We start from the raw sequence: 17,773 nt of genomic DNA, 5'->3' as shown, positions 1-17,773 counted from the left end.
AACAAACCAACAAAAAACAGTCTTCTGTCCTCTGAATACAGTCTTCTGTCCTCTGAATTGTTTGCCTTTGTTTAATTCTCTGAAGGGCTATTGCCCAGATCTTTTCCAAAGACCACCCAAGTGGCATGGGGATGGCAGAAATGTCATCCAGCACGGTGCTGCTGCCTCTACCAAGGCATCTCCCCTACATTCCAGGCAGGAGGCTAAGAAACTCAGGACTGATTGGGATGTATGGAGAAAAGAGCTCAGAGGCTCAGGCAGCCTGGACAGCAGATCCTGGGCTACAGAGAAAAAAGACAGAAGCAGCAGGAGATGAAATAGGTCAGACAATCCAACTACATGGTCCGTGGGGTGGATAGGAAGCTGAAGACACAGGTATAAACTCAGCAGAACTGAGTGTCCTGTGGCCTGGATATGAGGACCCATGCTGGGCAGCAGGCAAGAGGAGAGGGATTCTGGAAAAAGAAGTGTGGTGAGAGGTGCTCCTGGGAATACTGGGATTAGGGAATGGGAACCTGGCCTTAGGGGGAGCCCAACCACAGGAGACTCCACAACAAGAAAGACATGGCTCATGGCACATGTCTCCGCCCACCCCACACATCATGCTGTATTATCATCCACCTTCTCCTCTGGACCGAGAGTTCTCCAAGGAGCAGGAAGGTGTCTAATTCATTTTTGTTTCTGCTGCACACACAGCAGTACCTGGTATACAGCAGGGACTCAATAACTGTTGAATGAATGAATGAATCAGAAAATAGCAATGAGAAGCCAAAGCCTATGCTGCAAGATGGAATCTGAGGGAGGCTTGTGGACAGTCACACTGTAAACTGGAACTTTCCTTGGGAAGGCCAGATGGTAGTTTTCAACAAAAGTTTTAAAAACAACTGTGCTATTTGATATGTGAACTGTATTTCTGTAGGTCTTTTTTAAACAAATAATCTCAAATATGGAAAATAACCCTTCGTACAAACATCCTTACAAATAGTGAAAAATCAGAAATAATCCAGATGTTCAAAGAGGAGCATTCAAACTCACTTGACAGGATATAGAGCAACTAATAAAGTAATTTTTACAAAGTAATAACATGGAGAAGCCCATTTGGGGGGAAGACAGTATACAAAATTTGTTTACACAGCATGCTCACAAAAATACATGGGGAAGAAAAAGATTGTAATGAAATATAATAAAATGACAATAATAGCTGTATCTGGGCTATATGCCTAGGAGAGAATCAATGTCTCCTTCTCTCAATTTTTCAAACTTTTATTAACACCACAGCAGTGGTCTCACTTCCTCCTCCTCTTCTTTTTTTTTTTTTTTTGAGACAGAGTTTCGCTCTTGTTACCCAGGCTGGAGTGCAATGGCGCGATCTCGGCTCATTGCAACCTCTGCCTCCTGGGTTCAGGTGATTCTCCTGCCTCAGCCTCCTGAGTAGCTGGGATTACAGGCACGCGCCACCATGCCCAGCTAATATTTTGTATTTTTAGTAGAGACGGGGTTTAACCATGTGGACCAGGATGGTCTCGATCTCTTGATCTCGTGATTCACCCACCTCGGCCTCCCAAAGTGCTGGGATTACAGGCGTGAGCCACCACACCCGGCCCCCCCCCCCCTCCTCCTCCTCCTCCTCCTCCTCCTCTTCTTCTTCTTTTTAAATGGAGTATCACTCTTTTACCAGGCTGGAGTGCAAGTAGTATGATGTCGGCTCACTGCAACCTCCACCTCCCAGGTTCAAGTGATTCTCCTGCCTCAGCCTCCTGAGTAGCTAGGACAACAGGCACCCACAACCAAGTCCAGCTAATTTTTGTATTTTTAGTAGAGACAGGGTTTCACCATGTAGTCCAGAATGTTCTCCATCTCTTGACCTCATGATCTGCTCGCCTCTTGACCTTGTGATCTGGCCTCCCAAAGTGCTGGATTAAGTGGTCCCACTTCTAAAAGAGTCCTCAGCCCAGTCCAGCTCAGTCACCACTCACCTCCCCTGGCAGGATCTAACATCTGGTGGGTCAGATGGCCCAAGGTGGGGCTTTTCCAGGAGAACCATCCCTGGGTTCAGCCCTGTAGTGACTTCTGCCTATAGAAACCTAAATCCAGCCTGGGGGGAAATGTGCAGCAGCTCTAAGTCATGGAGCTGCACTAAGATCCATGTATTTGTCCCTTGCTTTCGAAATGTTATTTCATTTTATTTTATACAAATCACTGCAGCTCCCATTTGTGCCAAACTTCTGCCTTAGGTCCCAATCGGAACAATTATCTTCCACGTATCTGCATCCTCTGTCATTTCCAGCGGAATTTAGTCCTATTACATCCTGCTCTGAGCTTTGCCTGCTTCTGAGCAGTTGGAAAGAGCTTTCTCAAGGGTCAAACGTCGTCCCCTAGCACGGCCTTTGTGGTACGAGCATGGCTTTATCCTTTGCTCTCCCCAGATCACCTGCAATCTAAGCTGTGGGGCCCCTTCTCGGTCATCATCACTGCGAGGAGCCGAGAGACACAAGCAGCTCGTGCTGGGGGAGCTGATGCACAGAACAAGCTCTTGAGTCGATCATGAGCTCTAATTAAAGTTGGGGGTGGGAGGGATGCTAAGGGAGGATGCAGAGCCCAGGATCAAAAATAGACAGGCAGGAGAGAGCAAGCTGTGTTTGCTTAGTAGAGGAGCAGCTGTTGAAAGAAACAGAGGATGCTTAGCTCTGTCCTAAGCTAATGGGGCTGAGATTCTAGAGGGTTCCTGGGCTTTGGAGCAGAGAATTATGGCTTTAGGTCCTGGCTGTATTCCTTACCAGGTGTGCCTAGGAGCAGGACTCATGGTGGCCTTTGGCAGGGTTCTTAGTTCATGGTTAGGACCTCCATCCAGAAGCCTGCCTGCCTGGGTCTCAGACTGTGTGTCACCTTGGGCCTGTCACATGACTTCCCTTGCCCTCAGTTTCTTCATCTATAGATTCAGAATAATGAGAACAGTAAGATCTGCCTGGCAACAAGTGAGCAGGCACCTGTAAAGTGGCAGGGCCCGTGTGTGCCACTGGTGGAGTGTTTGCTATTGGATCCAGGACAGCATCTGGCACACACAGGACCACCTCACCCTGACCGTCTCAGCCTCAGTTCTTCCTGACTTCCTGGCTGCATCAGAAGCAGACTTTGTCTGTGGTTCTGTCCTACTGGGTCCTCCTGGCCCCAAATCCAGCTGCCCCTGCTCTCAGATTCTCATGTGGAGTGGCTCCAGCTCCATGCTGGCCCTCCTGGAGCTGTCTGGCCTAGTTCTCATCTCTTTTACTCCTAAGCCTCTCACCAGGCAAAAAAAAAAAAAAAAAAAAAAATGGGTTTCATGGACCCCGTGCACCAGGGCTGGCTAAGCCTGGGCACTAACAGCCTTCTCTCCAAACACAGACAACGGAATGCTGATGAGAGACCCTGAGTCCCAACAACTCGGCACCCTCACCTGGCCTTACCTCCCTGCCACCCCACTCCTCAGCCCTGCAGTCAGACAGCATACAGGGCTTACAGACTGCATGGGAGCAGAGCACCCTCAGTGGTCCTTCTTCTGTTCCCTCCATCTCTCCCATCCTTGCCCCCAGTGCTAGCACAGCAGGCACTCAGTGGGCAGGACACAACCCGCTACTCCACTGCATCCTGCCCCATGCAGCCGCTGAGCCAGGTAAGGTGTGGAATCCAGGATTATGGACCCCAAGAAAGAGCCATGATGAAGCCAGGGCCCTTCCTGCTAGAGCTGCTGGAGTGGAATCCAGCAGCCTCTGCCTCCTTCCCAATGCTTTCACAGGAACAAACAGGGAATTCCTCATTCTTCAGAACCTGGGTTCCATCTCAAAAAAAAAAAAAACAATAAAAAACCAAAAAAGGTGAATGCTGTCTAGTAAAAGCCCATTTTGTCTGCTGAGCCCCCAAATGGTTTGGATGTGAATTCTGGGGAGAAGAATTTGAAGTCCCTGTGTTATCTGTGCAGATGGGAGGTGGGAGGAGAAGAAAGAGAGAAGTGAGGAGCTAACGGGACATCAGTGGAGAAAGGCCAAGAATGAGCTTTGTGTAAGGCACATGGAGGAAACTGTTGAAAAAGAGGAATCAAATAAGCAATTTAAGTTGTTTGCACTGCGGCATTCCATCTGATCTCCTCAGACTCCCTCTCAACCATGTTTGCATGTGTTTTGTGGCTTTCAGAGTAGGGACTAAGTTTGACGCCTGCATCAGTGCAATGCACAGAGACACCTCCTTGCCCCTCATCCAGCCAAAAGAAATTAGGACCTCAAGGCAGAAGTGGTCAAGAAAATGCAAGCTCCTGGGAAATCAGAATCCGGAATCATGCAAGGTTTTCATGGCAGGGGGTTGGGGTGAGCCATCTGCACAGAACTCCTGGAGCAATGAGCTCCTCTTCCCTGCACAGCCCAGCTGAAGTCCTTCTAGTAATGCCAGGAGGCATCAGCTGAAGATATGAGGGATGGGGTTGGAAGGGCTGTGAAGTTGGTCTAGGTTAACACAACAGGACCTAGAATCCAAATCTGGGCACATCTTCCTCCAAAACCTGAGTTTTTCACACCACCACCATGCTCCAAAGCAAAAACATAATTAACAAAGTCAGTGAAGGGGTTAACCTATCAATAACACCTGTCTCCTGGATAGTTCAAGAAGGGCAATTGCCCTGGAATGGAGCATTATTACCATGTTGTATTTCCAAGCATGCTGGTAACAATTTGGCCACTTGGAGTGGCTCTTCAAGTTCCCTGAAATAGCTCTGGATGTCTCCTCTATTAATTGCTAGAGGGGAAAATGAGAGCTGTAGTGTCTGGTGAATGAAACTGAAGTCAAATGGCTGCCAAGACTATTAGTGCTGAGACAGTGAGGAGCACACACCTCTGCCCCCATGATCTTGTTTGGACTAAGCAGAATCCCCTTTCTTTTGAAGCGTGTCACCAACCTGCCCAAAAAGCTGGCTCAGAGGCTGCGTCTCTCCTCTTGTGCTGCACACACAGGCCAGAGCTAGGAGTCACTCGGCTGGCACCCAGACCCACAGAGACCCCAGCCGCTCCAGTGGGAACCATTTTCCCTTTAGGCTCCCTGCACGCTGCATGACCTGTCACTATCCACGTTCACCTGCCCCACTTACAGCCTGTGCTCTGCAGGCAGGGACAAGGCTGCTCACTTAGTCAACACAACAGATAACAGGTACAGAGAGCTGCCATTCCGGACACTGTTCTAGTGACTTTTAAATATTAACTCATTTGCTCCTCAAAGGAAAAAAAAAAAGAAAGAAAAAAAACTCAAGAAGTAGTGCCAAATATGAGCTGGCACTGTTAGTACTACCCATTTTAGAGGTGAGAAACAGAGGAATTGCTGCATGACCCTCCTTAGGTCACACAGCTCATAGGGGAGAGGATGGCAGAGCTGGGATGTAAACCCAGGTGATTTGATTTGGAAGGTAGATCTTAACCACTATTGTAGAATATCGTATCAATAGCAGTGGATGGCGCCAAGTCGGATACCTTCTCCAACACTCTGAGCATGGTGATGATCTGGAAAAACACTTCTCAACCCCAATCACCTATTCCGTTCAGGTTTTCAGGTTACTGTGACACCGTGCCATAGACTGGATGGCTTACAAGCAGACATTGATTCCTCACAGTTCTGGAGACTGGAAGGCTCAGATCAAGGCATCAGCAGGTTCAGTGTCTGATGAGGCTTTGCTCTCTGATTCATAGATGGCACCTTCTAGCTGTGTCTTCACATGGTAGAATTGAAGGGGGAAGAGGTCCCTCTGAGGCTTCTTCTATAAGGGCACTCATTCCATTCAGAAGGCTCCACCTTCATGACCTAGTCACCTTCTGAAGGTCCCACCTCCTAATACTATTACCTTGGGGGTAAGATTTCAACATATGAATTTGGAGAGACACACACATTCAGACCATAGCACCAAACCATTCCAATTCTGATGAACCTGTTTACAGTCTGAACTGGAACCCAAGAAGCAAGGGGGAAGGGAGTGGGGGGGACATGAGATCTAAGATCATTAGAGGGCCTGTCAGGACTGGTCAGCACTCATCCAAAAGATCCAGAGGCCTCAGGTGCCATTGTCCATCCTTCACCCTGACTCTAGCTCAAGTTTCCAATCTCTAACATAGGAAAGAAGGATGACTCAGAAGAAGGTTAACTGGAACAGAATAAATACTAAGAAAACCACAGCTATGCACATCAAAGTAAATCTGTGGTAAATCAAAGACAAATAGAAAAGATTTAAAGAAGCTAAAGAGGGGAAAATGTTAGATTACCTTAAGGGTCCAACAGTAAGATCAAACATAGACTTACCCATAAAAATAATGGAAGCCAGGGGGTAATGGAATCACATCTTCAAAGTCCTGAAGGAAAATCAACTACAGACCCAGAATTCCATATCCAGCAAAAATAACAGTAAAATAAAGGTATTTTCAGGCAAAGAGAATTTATAACCAGCAGGCTGACAACCAAGGGAAATACTGGAAGGTCTTCTTTTGACAGAGGAAAATGATTTCAGATAGGAGCAGAGAGACACACAAAAAAGAATAATGAGCATCAGTAAGAGGAAATATGTGAGTAAACATAAATAACTCTTGACTGTGTAAAGCAATGATAATGATGCCTTGTGGGATTTAAATAGGTGTAGAATTGAAAGGCATGAAAACAAAAGCACATAAGGCAGATGGGTAAATGAAATTGAAGAATAACATCCTTACATTGTATGGGAAGTGGTAAAAATATCAGTCTACATTACATGTTAATAAGTCAGTGGTGCCTTTTGCAATCTCCAGGATAACTATTAAAATTAGTAAAATAATACATAAGAAACTTGGGAATAAAGGGGAAAGAATGGAAGAATTAAAAATAATAATCATCCCAAGGAAGCAGGAAAGGAGAGAAAAACAATAACATGGAACAGGCAGAAATAGAAAAGAGTGACAAAGGGGTAATTATAAATGTAAACATCTGAATATTCAGTAAGTTTAAACATAATACATATTGCAACAAAAGACGTAGATTGTTAGACTAAGGGAAAAACTGCTTATAAAAGATGCACTTTGGATGGTTCAGAACAGTTTAAAATAAAATGATGAAAAAGACACAGAGGAACTCCAAATGCATAGTAAGTGAAAGAAGCCAGTCTGCAAATGCTACATACTGTATTATTCCAACTATATGACATCTGGGAAAGGAAAACTATGGAAACTGTAAAAAGACCAGTGATTTTCAGGGGTTAGGGAGAAGGAGGGATAAATAGGCAGAGCACAGAGAATTTCAAGAATTTTTAGGGCAGTGGAACTGTCCTTAGTGATACTATGATGGTGCATACATGACATTATATATTTATCAAAACCCACCAAAGGTAAAACACCAAGAGTGAACCCTAATGTAAACAATGGATGCAGGATAATAATAATGTATCGTTGTAGTCTGTCATTGGTAACAAATGTGTAATTTGTTTTTGACAATTATAACAAATGCACAATGTGTTGTTGATAATTGTAATAAATACACCACGGTGGCGATGTTGGAAATGCATGAGTGCAGGAAAGGGTGTGTGTGAAATCTCTGTATCTTCCTCTCAATTTTGCTTTGAACCTAAAATTGCTATAAAAATAAATAAATAAATAAATAAAGCTTATTTTTTTAATGGGAAATGATCTGTCAGGCAAACATGAAGTAAAATGAAAGTTGAAGTGATATTAATAAAAGACTTTGAGTCAAGAAGCATTATTAGAAACAAAAAGGGACATTTTATAACAAGAAAACTTACACCAGAAAGATAAAATAATACTAAAATTTTACATTTAACAACATGGCCTCAAAAAATGTACAAGATTAATTGACAAATCTAAAAGGGAAATAGGCAAATCCACCCTGGCTGGAGTGCAGGTGCGCGATGACGGCACACTTTGCAGCCTCTTGGCCTCCCTGGGCTCAGGTGACTCCTCCTGTCTCAGCGCCCCGCGGGTAACTAAGACAGAGGAGATACTGAGTTCTTACCTTTGTTCACTTCCACTTGTTTATTGCTATTATCATTTGTTATTTGTTATTATGTTTACTGTTGGTGTATTAGCTTATTTATTTTGAGATGGGGTCAACTTTTTGGGCTCAAGCCATCCTACTGTCCCCCACGAACCCTCCAGAAGCTGAGACTACAGGCATGTGCTACCATAATGGTTAACATTTGTATTTTTTAATGTTTTATGTGTTATGTGTTATGTGTGTGTGTGTGTGTGTGTGTGTGTGTGTGTGTGTCTGTGTCTGTGTAGTAGCAATGGGGTTCTGGGTTCCGCCATGTTGCTCAGGCTGGTCTTGAACCTCCTCTGTTGTTTTTCTAGCCCTATTTTCAGTTTGTTTCTACAGTACTTACTTAGAGGGAGTTTCTGTTGTTTTACTTCTTGGTTCTCTCTCTCTCTCTTATTTTCCTGCGCTCCTTTCTGCACCTGAAGTTTGAAACATCTTCCTCAGTAAGTGGCAAAACAAGCAGATCATGAAACTCAGTAAGAAAAGAGAAGATTGAACAACAAAGGTTTTGAAAAATGACCCAATTGGCTAATATAGAATATGTCACCCAGTATTTCAGGACTGTTACCAACGTAGGCTTGATGGGAGGAGAGAAGGGAGTGTTTATAAGAAGGACGTTTGTCTTGAGAAAGGCACCAAGCTCAGGGAAACTGCTAGGAGGGATCTGGGAGCTGACACCCAGACCTTACTCTCTCCCCTCCCAGGGCTCCCCATTGGCCAAGTCCAAATGAAAACCACTGATACATTCCCTACACTTCAGCCTCCCTGGGCAGAGAGTAGTGGAGAAGGGTGAGCAAGACACCTGGGGTGGGAGCAAAGGAAAGATACCCAGCACCGGTGTGCAAAAAGGAAACCTTTTCTACAACTCAATGTAATTTTTGATTCCCTACCCATCCTATCTTGGATACATACTTAATTGATTCATTTTCCTATAAACTTAGTATTTGTATGATTTCTCATCACTTAAGACTTAAAACTCATTCATATCAGGATTTTTCCCTTTTCAGGAATTCTTCCCTTTTCATGGTTTCTCATTGCTCCAGGGATTGATGCTAAACTCTGAAGTTTATAAGGCAACAGAGGAGAGAAAAGGAGGAAGATGCCCTTTTCTTAGTTTCCATCTCTATCAGGTCTCTATCAGAGACCTGATAGAGATGGCCTCATGCTTTAAATAGGACTCATCCCACTTGGTCCATGGCAAAGTGTATGGTGGCCTCATGCTTTAAATAGGACTCATTTCACTTGGTCCATGGCAAAGACAGTGTATGGTGGTGCTCCCTTTGGTGATGGCTTCTCTCATCTGTAGGCCCAGGTAGCCCCCTGGGGATATCAGACTACTGACTCATAGCCATATCTCCAGCCAGGTCCTAGTAGAAATTGTCCCCGCTGCAAGACTCTATGTGTATTCCCTCATCTCAGCCACTAGACCCTGTTTAGACCCATTGCAATGGGTCTCTACTAACTCCTTGGTCCCAGTAGGCATACCTTAAAAAATTGTGATGTCCTACAAAGCCTTGGGAAACTATGGGGTGTACTGGGAAAGGGGACTATCCCTAACTCTGTAATAGCTAGGTATGCCCCTCCACCCCTCCTCTCTGTGGTCCCAGGACACCACAGTAGCTGTCACTATCTTGCTGCTGGGCTACAATGCAGGAAGTGTGGTACAAGTCCTCTCTACTCTCCATCCTGAACTTTATCAGGGGATGCGGACAGTGGAGCGTCCCCAACATGCCCTGACTGATTCCACTCCAAACTCCTCCTCACCTCAGTTTGGAGGGTCTTTGCAGACCCATGTGGAGAGAAAGGGGAGAGCCAGAGACCGGATTGCATCTCCTTTCAAGGATTTCCCAGCATGCACTCATACAGTAGCACTTGGATCCAGAATCCGGCCTCTGTGTTCTCTGGTCCAATGCAGTAAGCCCCACTGCAGTTCAGGACAACCCCCTACCATGGACACAGTACAAAAGAAAAGGACACTGATAAGTATTTCATGAATCCCCTTCACAGTGCCTTGGCTCATGTGAACAGTCAGTCCCACCTCTTGCACCCTCAATCTCACCCCCACTCACCTTCTGACGGTTTCAATTTCTTCTGCCACCTTTTTCTCTCTTACCTCGTCAGCCTCTCCCCTATGCTGGATCACTCAGCAGCACACGTATTCTAGAGGCTCATCTGATAGCCAACCAGAACGCCCTTGGCTTTCCCTTCTCTCTGCTACTGTCCCATTTCTCAGCTCCTTATCAGCAAAACCTCTTGCAAAGGCCACCTACGCTGGCTCTCCACTGTTTCACCTGCTCTGCTCTCTTCAACTCACTCCAAGTGGGCATACATCCCTGTTGTTTTATTGAAATTCCTCTTGTGAATGTCACCATAAACATGCCTAGAGTCAAATCTTTTTATTGCCTCCTGAATGGCACAGTGCCTATAGCTCTTTCTTGGCCACAGCCTCTCCTGGTTTCTGTAAACGCCACCCTCTCCTTGTTTTTCTCTTCTCCCCACCAGCTCTCCTCTCAGCTACATGGCTGGCTTCCCTTGTTACACCCAAAGTATGAACATTAGCACCAAAGCGTATTTCTGGTTTTTCTTCTCCAAGTCTCAACTATGCTTTCTGCCAAATGCTGCTATTTCTCATATTTACTCACAAGCCAAGTCCCATTGCCGGCCTGCAAGACTCCTTACCCAACTGCCTTTCTGATCTCTCCACTTGCACCTCCAGCTGGCATCTGAAACCTAGCAGGATGAAAATAGAATTTCTGGCTGACCCCGTCCTTGCAGTCTGTCTCTTGGCCTCATTATCTACCCAGCTAGCTTCTCCCACCCCTAACCTGGAGGTGCACACATTGGTCCCCTCTTCTTAATGCACCATGCCTGAGCATCACAACAGACCCCACAGCTGGCATTGTTCTACAGTGACCTCCCTGCTCCAAGTCATCGCCCCCTCTCACTGGAGCTATTTCAATACCTTCAACTGCTCTCCTGGCTCCTCTCCTTCCCCCCATGACCTCTTCTCCACCCAGCAACCACAGTGATGCATAAACATATCAGAAACATGAAGCAGCTCATATTCCTCCCCTGAACAAACCCTTCAATACTGTCCACATAGTCTTAGTATAAAATTATAACTCTATGCCAGGTCTTTTTTATATACTTTTTTTCAGTGATGGCAAAACCTCGAACTTTTATTTCATATCTCAAAATCCAAAAATAAGCAAACAAATAAATAAATAATCGTAACACACTCATATTGAGTTTGAATTCTAAATGCTTCATTGATGGGCTTGAATGACGACCTCCCAATACATGTGACCAATGCAGTTAATTTATCATTTCAATTTTAGCCAGCCAAATCTTATCTAATATCAACATGAGCATCAAGTTTCACAACATTGAAGACAAAATAGATGTTTTAAACTGACCCAGTTGCAAGACTCTATGTGCATTCTCTCATCTCAAAATTTCTCCTAAGTAGCAGAATGCCTGTAGTGGGAAAGGTATTCGTGCGGTAACCATGAAATGGAAAGTTGAGGATGGGAGGGAAGATGACTTGACTAAGGGCAGGTGACTACCACATAGCAGAGTTGGGATGCAACCTCAGGTCTGCAGGATTCTAAAGCTCCATGGGTCTCTGAAGCTGGTTATGGTCACCACTGCAGCTGCTGAGCTCTGTACTCTGTAGCAGGCACAGTGCCATGGGCTTTGCACTCATGCCATTTAGTCCTCCTGACAGCTCCATGTGGTGTGGACTATCATTATCACCATTTGCACACAGGAGAATTGAGGGTAAGGACTATGCTAATTGCCCAAGTTAAACAGCAATAAATAGTGGGGCCAGGATTTGAACACACATGTACATGATGCTACCACCCACATTCAAAAGCACGCCCCTATCTGCTACCCCTGGGACCTCTGGGACTCAAAAGAAACAAGCTTTATTCCCTGGGAGTCCAGTACAGTGTTGGGCTGGCAGAAAGACTGGCACTTGGGACGGACTATGGCCAGGGCTGTGGGGGTTCAGGCAGCCTGAGGAACCCCACCAGAGCAGCTCTGGGGACACCCAGCTAAGGAGCCAGGACTGGAACCTTGATAGTTCAGCATTTTCCTTCCTGTCTTCTCCCCTAGCTTTGAGGCCCTGGGAGTTTTCTGAAGCATCTTTCTGTCTGGGGAGAGGCTTGGGGTCACTAGTCCTCAACACCCTGACCCTGAGGCAGTCATCTATTCTCACTTATGCTAGCCATCCAGAGTGGTGCTGCCATGAAACTTCTGCCACCTGGTGCGGGTGACTTCCTTCTGTCATGATACAAAACCCCACAGCTCTGTGCCTCTCCTGCAGCATAGGAATGTCTGTCTTCTCTCTCACTCAACACCATGACCCAGGAAGCTGATTGTGAGCCTCACAGTAGCCAGTGAGGGTAGCGCTTGAAAGTCAGATCATCACCACTGTCATGGGCAGCCAGATGGTTAGGTACGTGGGCTAAGGCAGAACCCCAGAGGAACCCAGACCTGGGGAGCTGGAGTAGATGCAAGAACAATTCAGAGATCCCTGGGAGGACACCATGACTGTGTTTGCAGGTTCCCATCATTCTTTCTAGCCCTGGTACCTGCTCCCATGCCCCAGGTTCTGTTTGTGGGAAGAGTTTCCTTTGGTCATAAGATTAATGCAATGACTCCCTAGCATGCTATGTGCCCCTGGAAGGTCACTGCATTCTCCTGCTTCCTTGTTTATAAAATGGGATGGGTAGCCAACAAACATACCTCTCCAGACCTTCTGGCCACATCTGACATTAAATGTTCTCCTGAAGCCCTGTCACTTCCTCCTTAGAAAGATGTGATGAACACCAGAATCATGGACTAACAGGGGTTTGCTGGGGTTGCTGCCTTACTAAGTGGCTCTGGGCAGGCTGATGTCTATCTCAGTGCCCCAGTGTGACAAGGTGATTTCTAAAGGAAGGCCCTTCCAGTCTTAAGATTAGGTGACTATGCTACTCCATTCTTGCATTGCTATAAAGAAATACCTTGATAGAATATATTGTTTGCTGGGAAGAAAAAGAAAGAAAGAAAGAAAGAAATACCTGAGACTAAATGATTTACAAAAAAAAGAGGTTTAATTGGCTCATGGTCCTGCAGCTTTACAGGAAGCGTGGCACCAGCATCTGCTCGGCTTCTGGTGGAGCCTCAGGACACTTGAATTCATGGTGGAAGCTGAAATGGAAGTAGGCACATCACATGATGAGAGAGAGAGCAAGGACCAGGGAGGTGCAATGCTCTTTTAACCAACCAGATCTCAATGAACTCAGAGTGAGAACTCATTCATTACCAACAACATGGCGCTAAGCTATGCATGAGGGATATGCCTCCAAAATTCAACACCTCCCACCAGGCCCCACCTCTAACACTGAGGATTACATTTCAATATGAGATGGGAAGGGAACAAACATCCAAATTATAACATTTCACCTCTAGCCCCCCAAATTTCATGTCCTTTTTATATTGTAAAATACAATCATTCCTTCCTAATTGTCCTTAAAATTCTTAACTTATCAAAACCCACCAAAAATCTTATCTGAGACTCATCTCCTTCCACCTATGAGCCTGTAAAATCAAAATAATTTATTTACTTTCAAGATACAATAGTGGTACAAGCATTGGGTAGACATTCCCACACCAAAAGGGAGAAACAGGCCTAAAGGAAGGGGCAAGAGGCCCTGTGAAAGTCCAAAATCCAGCAGGGCAAAAATAAAACCTTAAAGTCCCAAAGTAATCCTTGACTCCATGACCCATATCCTGGGCACACTGGTGCAAGGGATGGGCTCCCAAGGCCTTGGGAAGCCCTGACCCTAAAGCTTCCCTGGGCACAGGCCATGTGACTTCTCTCATGGGTTGGAGTTGAGTGCCTACAGCTTTTCCAGGCTTAGGGTACAAAATGCTGGTGGCTCTAACATTCTCAGCTCTGGAGAGCAGCAGCCCCCTCCCATAGCTCCAGTAGGCAGTGCCCCAGTGGGGACTTAGTCTCCAACCCCACATTTTCCCTTGGCATTGTCATAGTAGAGCATCGTTTTGGGGGCTCTGCCCCTGTGGCAGGCTTCTGCCTAGGCACCCAGGCTTTCCCTTAAGTACCCTGAAATCTAGGAAGAAGCTGCCAAGCCTCCTTCATTCTTGCTTCCTGCACATCTGCAGGCTTAACACCACATGAAAGCTGCCACAGTTTGTGGTTTGTGCCCTCTGGAGCAGCACTCAAGCTATACCTGGACCCCTTTGAACTGAGGCTGGAGCCAAGGTGGCTGGGATGTGGGGAACTCTGTTCCAAGACTGCTCACGGCACTGGGGCCCTGGGCCTGGCCCTTGAAACCATTCTTTCCCTCTAGGTCTCAGGGCCTGGGATTGGAGGTTGTTTCTAAGATCTTTGAATGCCTTCAAAGCCTTTTCCCATTGTCTTGTCTTGGATATTAGCACTTAGCTCCCTCTCAGTCATCAGCATCTCTCTAGTAAGTGGTTACTTCAAAGGTTGCTTGAATTCCTTCTCTACCACAGGGCCAAGTTTTTCAAACTTCAAATTTTCCAAACTTTCATACTCTGCTTCCCTTTTAAATATAAGTTCCAATTTTAAGGCATTCCTTTGCTCCTATATCTGATCATATGCTATTAGAAGCATCCAGGTCATATCTTGAATGCTTTGATGCTTAGAAATTTCTTCCACCAGATACCCTAAGTCATCACTCTTTTTTATTTTTTTTGAGACAGAGTCTCACTCTGTTCCTATGCTGGATTGCAGTGCCATGATCTCTGCTCACTACAACCTCTGCCTCCCAGGTTCAAGCAATTCTCCTGCCTCCACCTCCTGAGTAGCTGGGACTACAGGCACACACCACCACACCCAGCTAATTTTTGTACTTCTGGTAGAGACAGGGTTTCACCCTGTTGGCCAGGATGGTCTCAATCTCTTGACCTCATGATCCACCGATCTTGGCCTCCCAAAGTGCTGGGATTACAGGTGTGAAAGTCATCACTTTTAAGTTCAAACTCCCATGAATCCCTAGACAAGAACACAGTTAGCCAAGCTCTTTGCTAAAGCATAATAGGGGTGACATTTATTCCAGCTTCCTATAACGTTCTCATTTTCATCTGAGACCTCCTCAGCCTGAACTTCACCCTCCATATAACTATTAGTATTTTGGTCACAGCCATGTAGCCAGTTTCTAAGAAATTCCAAATTTCCCTCATCTTCCCAACTTCTTCTGAGCCTTCTAAATTCTTACAACCTCTGCTTGTTAACCAGTTTCAGAGCCACTTCCACATTCTCAGGTATCATTATAGCAATGTCCCATTCCTTGATACCAATTTTCTGTGTTAGTTCATTCTTGCATTGCTATAAATAAATACCTGAGGCTGGGTAATTTATAAACAAAAAAAATGTACTTGGTTCATGGTTCTATAGGTTGTACAAGAAGCATGGTGCAGGCATCTTTGGCCAAGAAAATATTACTGTAAAAATGTGACACAGATGTTCCTCCACTTATGATGGAGTTATATCTCAATAAAACCACCTGAATTGAAAAATATTTTAAGTCAAAAATGCATTTAGGCTGTGTGTGGCAGTGCATGTCTGTAATCCCAGCACTTTGAGAGGCCAAGGCAAGTAGGTCACTTGAGGCCAGGAGTTCAAGACCAGCCTGGCCAACATAGTGAAACTTCATCTCTACTAAAAGTACAAAAATTAGCCAGGAATGGTGGCACATGCTTATAATCCCAGCTACTTGGGAGGCTTAGGCACGAGAACCTCTTGAACCTGGTAGGTTAAGGCTGCAGTGAGTCACGATCACACCACCACTGCACTCCAGCGTGGGCAACACAGTGAGACTGTCTCAAAAAAAATGTATTTCATCCACCTAACCTACTGAACAACATGGCCTCGCCTAGCCTAGTTGAACATGCTCAGAACACTTACATTAGCCCATTGTTGGGCAAAATCATCTAATACAAAAAAACTTATTTTATAATAAAGTATTGAATCTCTCATGTAAAAGTATCATACTACATATCATTAGCCCAGGAAAAGATAAAAATTCAAAATTCAAGGTACTGTTTCTACTGAATACATATGGCTTTTGCACCATCATAAAGTAAAAAAAAAAAATCTTACATCAAACCATCTTAAGTCAGGGACCATCTGTATTTTATAGGGTTTCTCTAGCCAAAAATCTTTGAGCACCATATCTAAAAGTAGTGGCCTACTGACTCTGCAGCTTCCCATTCTGGGAGTTATGGTCTCATGGGACCATGAGATCATCAGCAGGAAGAGAGCCCCACTGATTGCTGAAACTCTCCCTAGGTGGGCTCCTATACAAACACCAGGGAAAAATTCCAGGCTGCTCTGCTATGTTATTGTCACTTCTTGATAACACCAGAGGGCTCCTAAAATAATTCTCAAGTAGATGTTATGACTGTCAGATATTTAAAGCAAAGGGTAACAAGCAGAATGAGCTGGGTGCTGAGAGGGTGGGCAAGGGGTGGTTGGTAAAGGCCACCCTGGAGCCAGCAGGAGTCAGCTCAGAGGAGCCTCCAGGAAATGAGCAAGGCAGCTTCCAACCAGGGCTCCTTCCATGCAGCCAAGACTGCGGGCCAGGCCACAAGGACTCATGTCACACAGTGACTCACACACAGTGGCCAAGACACAGCTCAGGCTATCTCTAGCTGACAGAGTCAGCATCACGTTAATCCATGTCCAATCCCTCCCAAAGAGAGCCCACTCTGTCTCCCACACCAGTGCTCCCAGGTCCACCAGGTCCTCCCTCTCCTAAAGTGGGGAAAGCCTGGGAGCTCTTCTTCTTTATCAGCCCTGCATCCTCTGCTGTCCTCCTGACCAAAACACTCTCTTCCTGCTGACTGTTACGTATTTGTGAAAATCCACTTGTTTCTGTTGTATCATGACATTCTATTCCTACCAAGCCAACATGACATGCAAAACATTTCCAAACATGCATAACCATACGCAGACCTTCTCACAAGATTTATCTTTTGGACATATTACTTAAACTAATTAGGCCTCCCTTTTTCTCCTTTTCAGTGCTGGCCATTGCCCGCCTGGTGGTTTTCTGCTTTCCCCCTGCAAGCTGCAAAAGAAAGTTGGTGGGGCTTGAACTTGAAGCCTACAGCTCCAGTGTGACCAGCTCCAATGGATCGGTAACATTAACAACAGAGTCCTGCAGCACTCTGTGGGTCAGGGAGATGCAAGAGCCACACTCTACAAGGGAAGACAACAGGGGCTCAGCAACTGGCCCAGATTGGCTGTGGGTCCAGGCCTTTCTATCAATCCCAGTCCTTTTCCGCTGCATGAGATTGCCCCACTCTTATTCTTAGAAGAGACCTTGCAGAGTATTTAGAGTGAAGTGCTTAGCATTGAAGTATTTATTTTCAAAAAATATGTAGAAAATATACATAGAGAGGGTGAATCCCAAGATGGCCAAATAAGAGGCAGCTCCAGAAAGCAGCTTCCAGTGAGAGAGATGCAGAAGCCAAGTGGTCTCCACAATTCCAAATGAGGTACCAGGTTCATTTTGTGGGTCTGGTTGGACAGTGGATATAAACCAATTAGGGCAAGTTGCGGCAAGGTGGCACACTGCCCCACCCAGGAGGAGCATGCAACTGACTGGAGTACCGGGGGATCTCCCCTGCTGGGACTTCAGTTCCGATACAGTACTCCACCCAAGCCCTCTACAACTCACAGAACAGGAGATCTTTGCCAGGCTGAAAAGCC

The 17,773-nt window shown here is 45.6% G+C and overlaps 1 long non-coding RNA gene across 2 annotated transcripts in view; it reads right to left on the bottom strand.

The window, feature by feature from the left end:
* The window catches only part of LOC128929268 (uncharacterized), a 90,615-nt gene that overhangs the window by 6,387 nt on the left and 66,455 nt on the right, over positions 1 to 17,773 (bottom strand). For both annotated transcript variants that reach the window (XR_008475446.2, XR_008475445.2), the window contains 3 exons: positions 13,092 to 13,221; positions 9,787 to 9,966; positions 8,369 to 8,441 (listed from right to left, as the gene is read on the bottom strand). This is a non-coding gene — a long non-coding RNA (uncharacterized LOC128929268). The remainder of the gene's footprint in view (positions 1 to 8,368; positions 8,442 to 9,786; positions 9,967 to 13,091; positions 13,222 to 17,773) is intronic.

This window comes from Callithrix jacchus, chromosome 12, assembly GCF_049354715.1.
Source record: "Callithrix jacchus isolate 240 chromosome 12, calJac240_pri, whole genome shotgun sequence".
In the NCBI taxonomy this organism is placed as follows: domain Eukaryota; kingdom Metazoa; phylum Chordata; class Mammalia; order Primates; family Cebidae; genus Callithrix; species Callithrix jacchus.
This window is presented reverse-complemented; position numbering and strand designations above follow the sequence as displayed.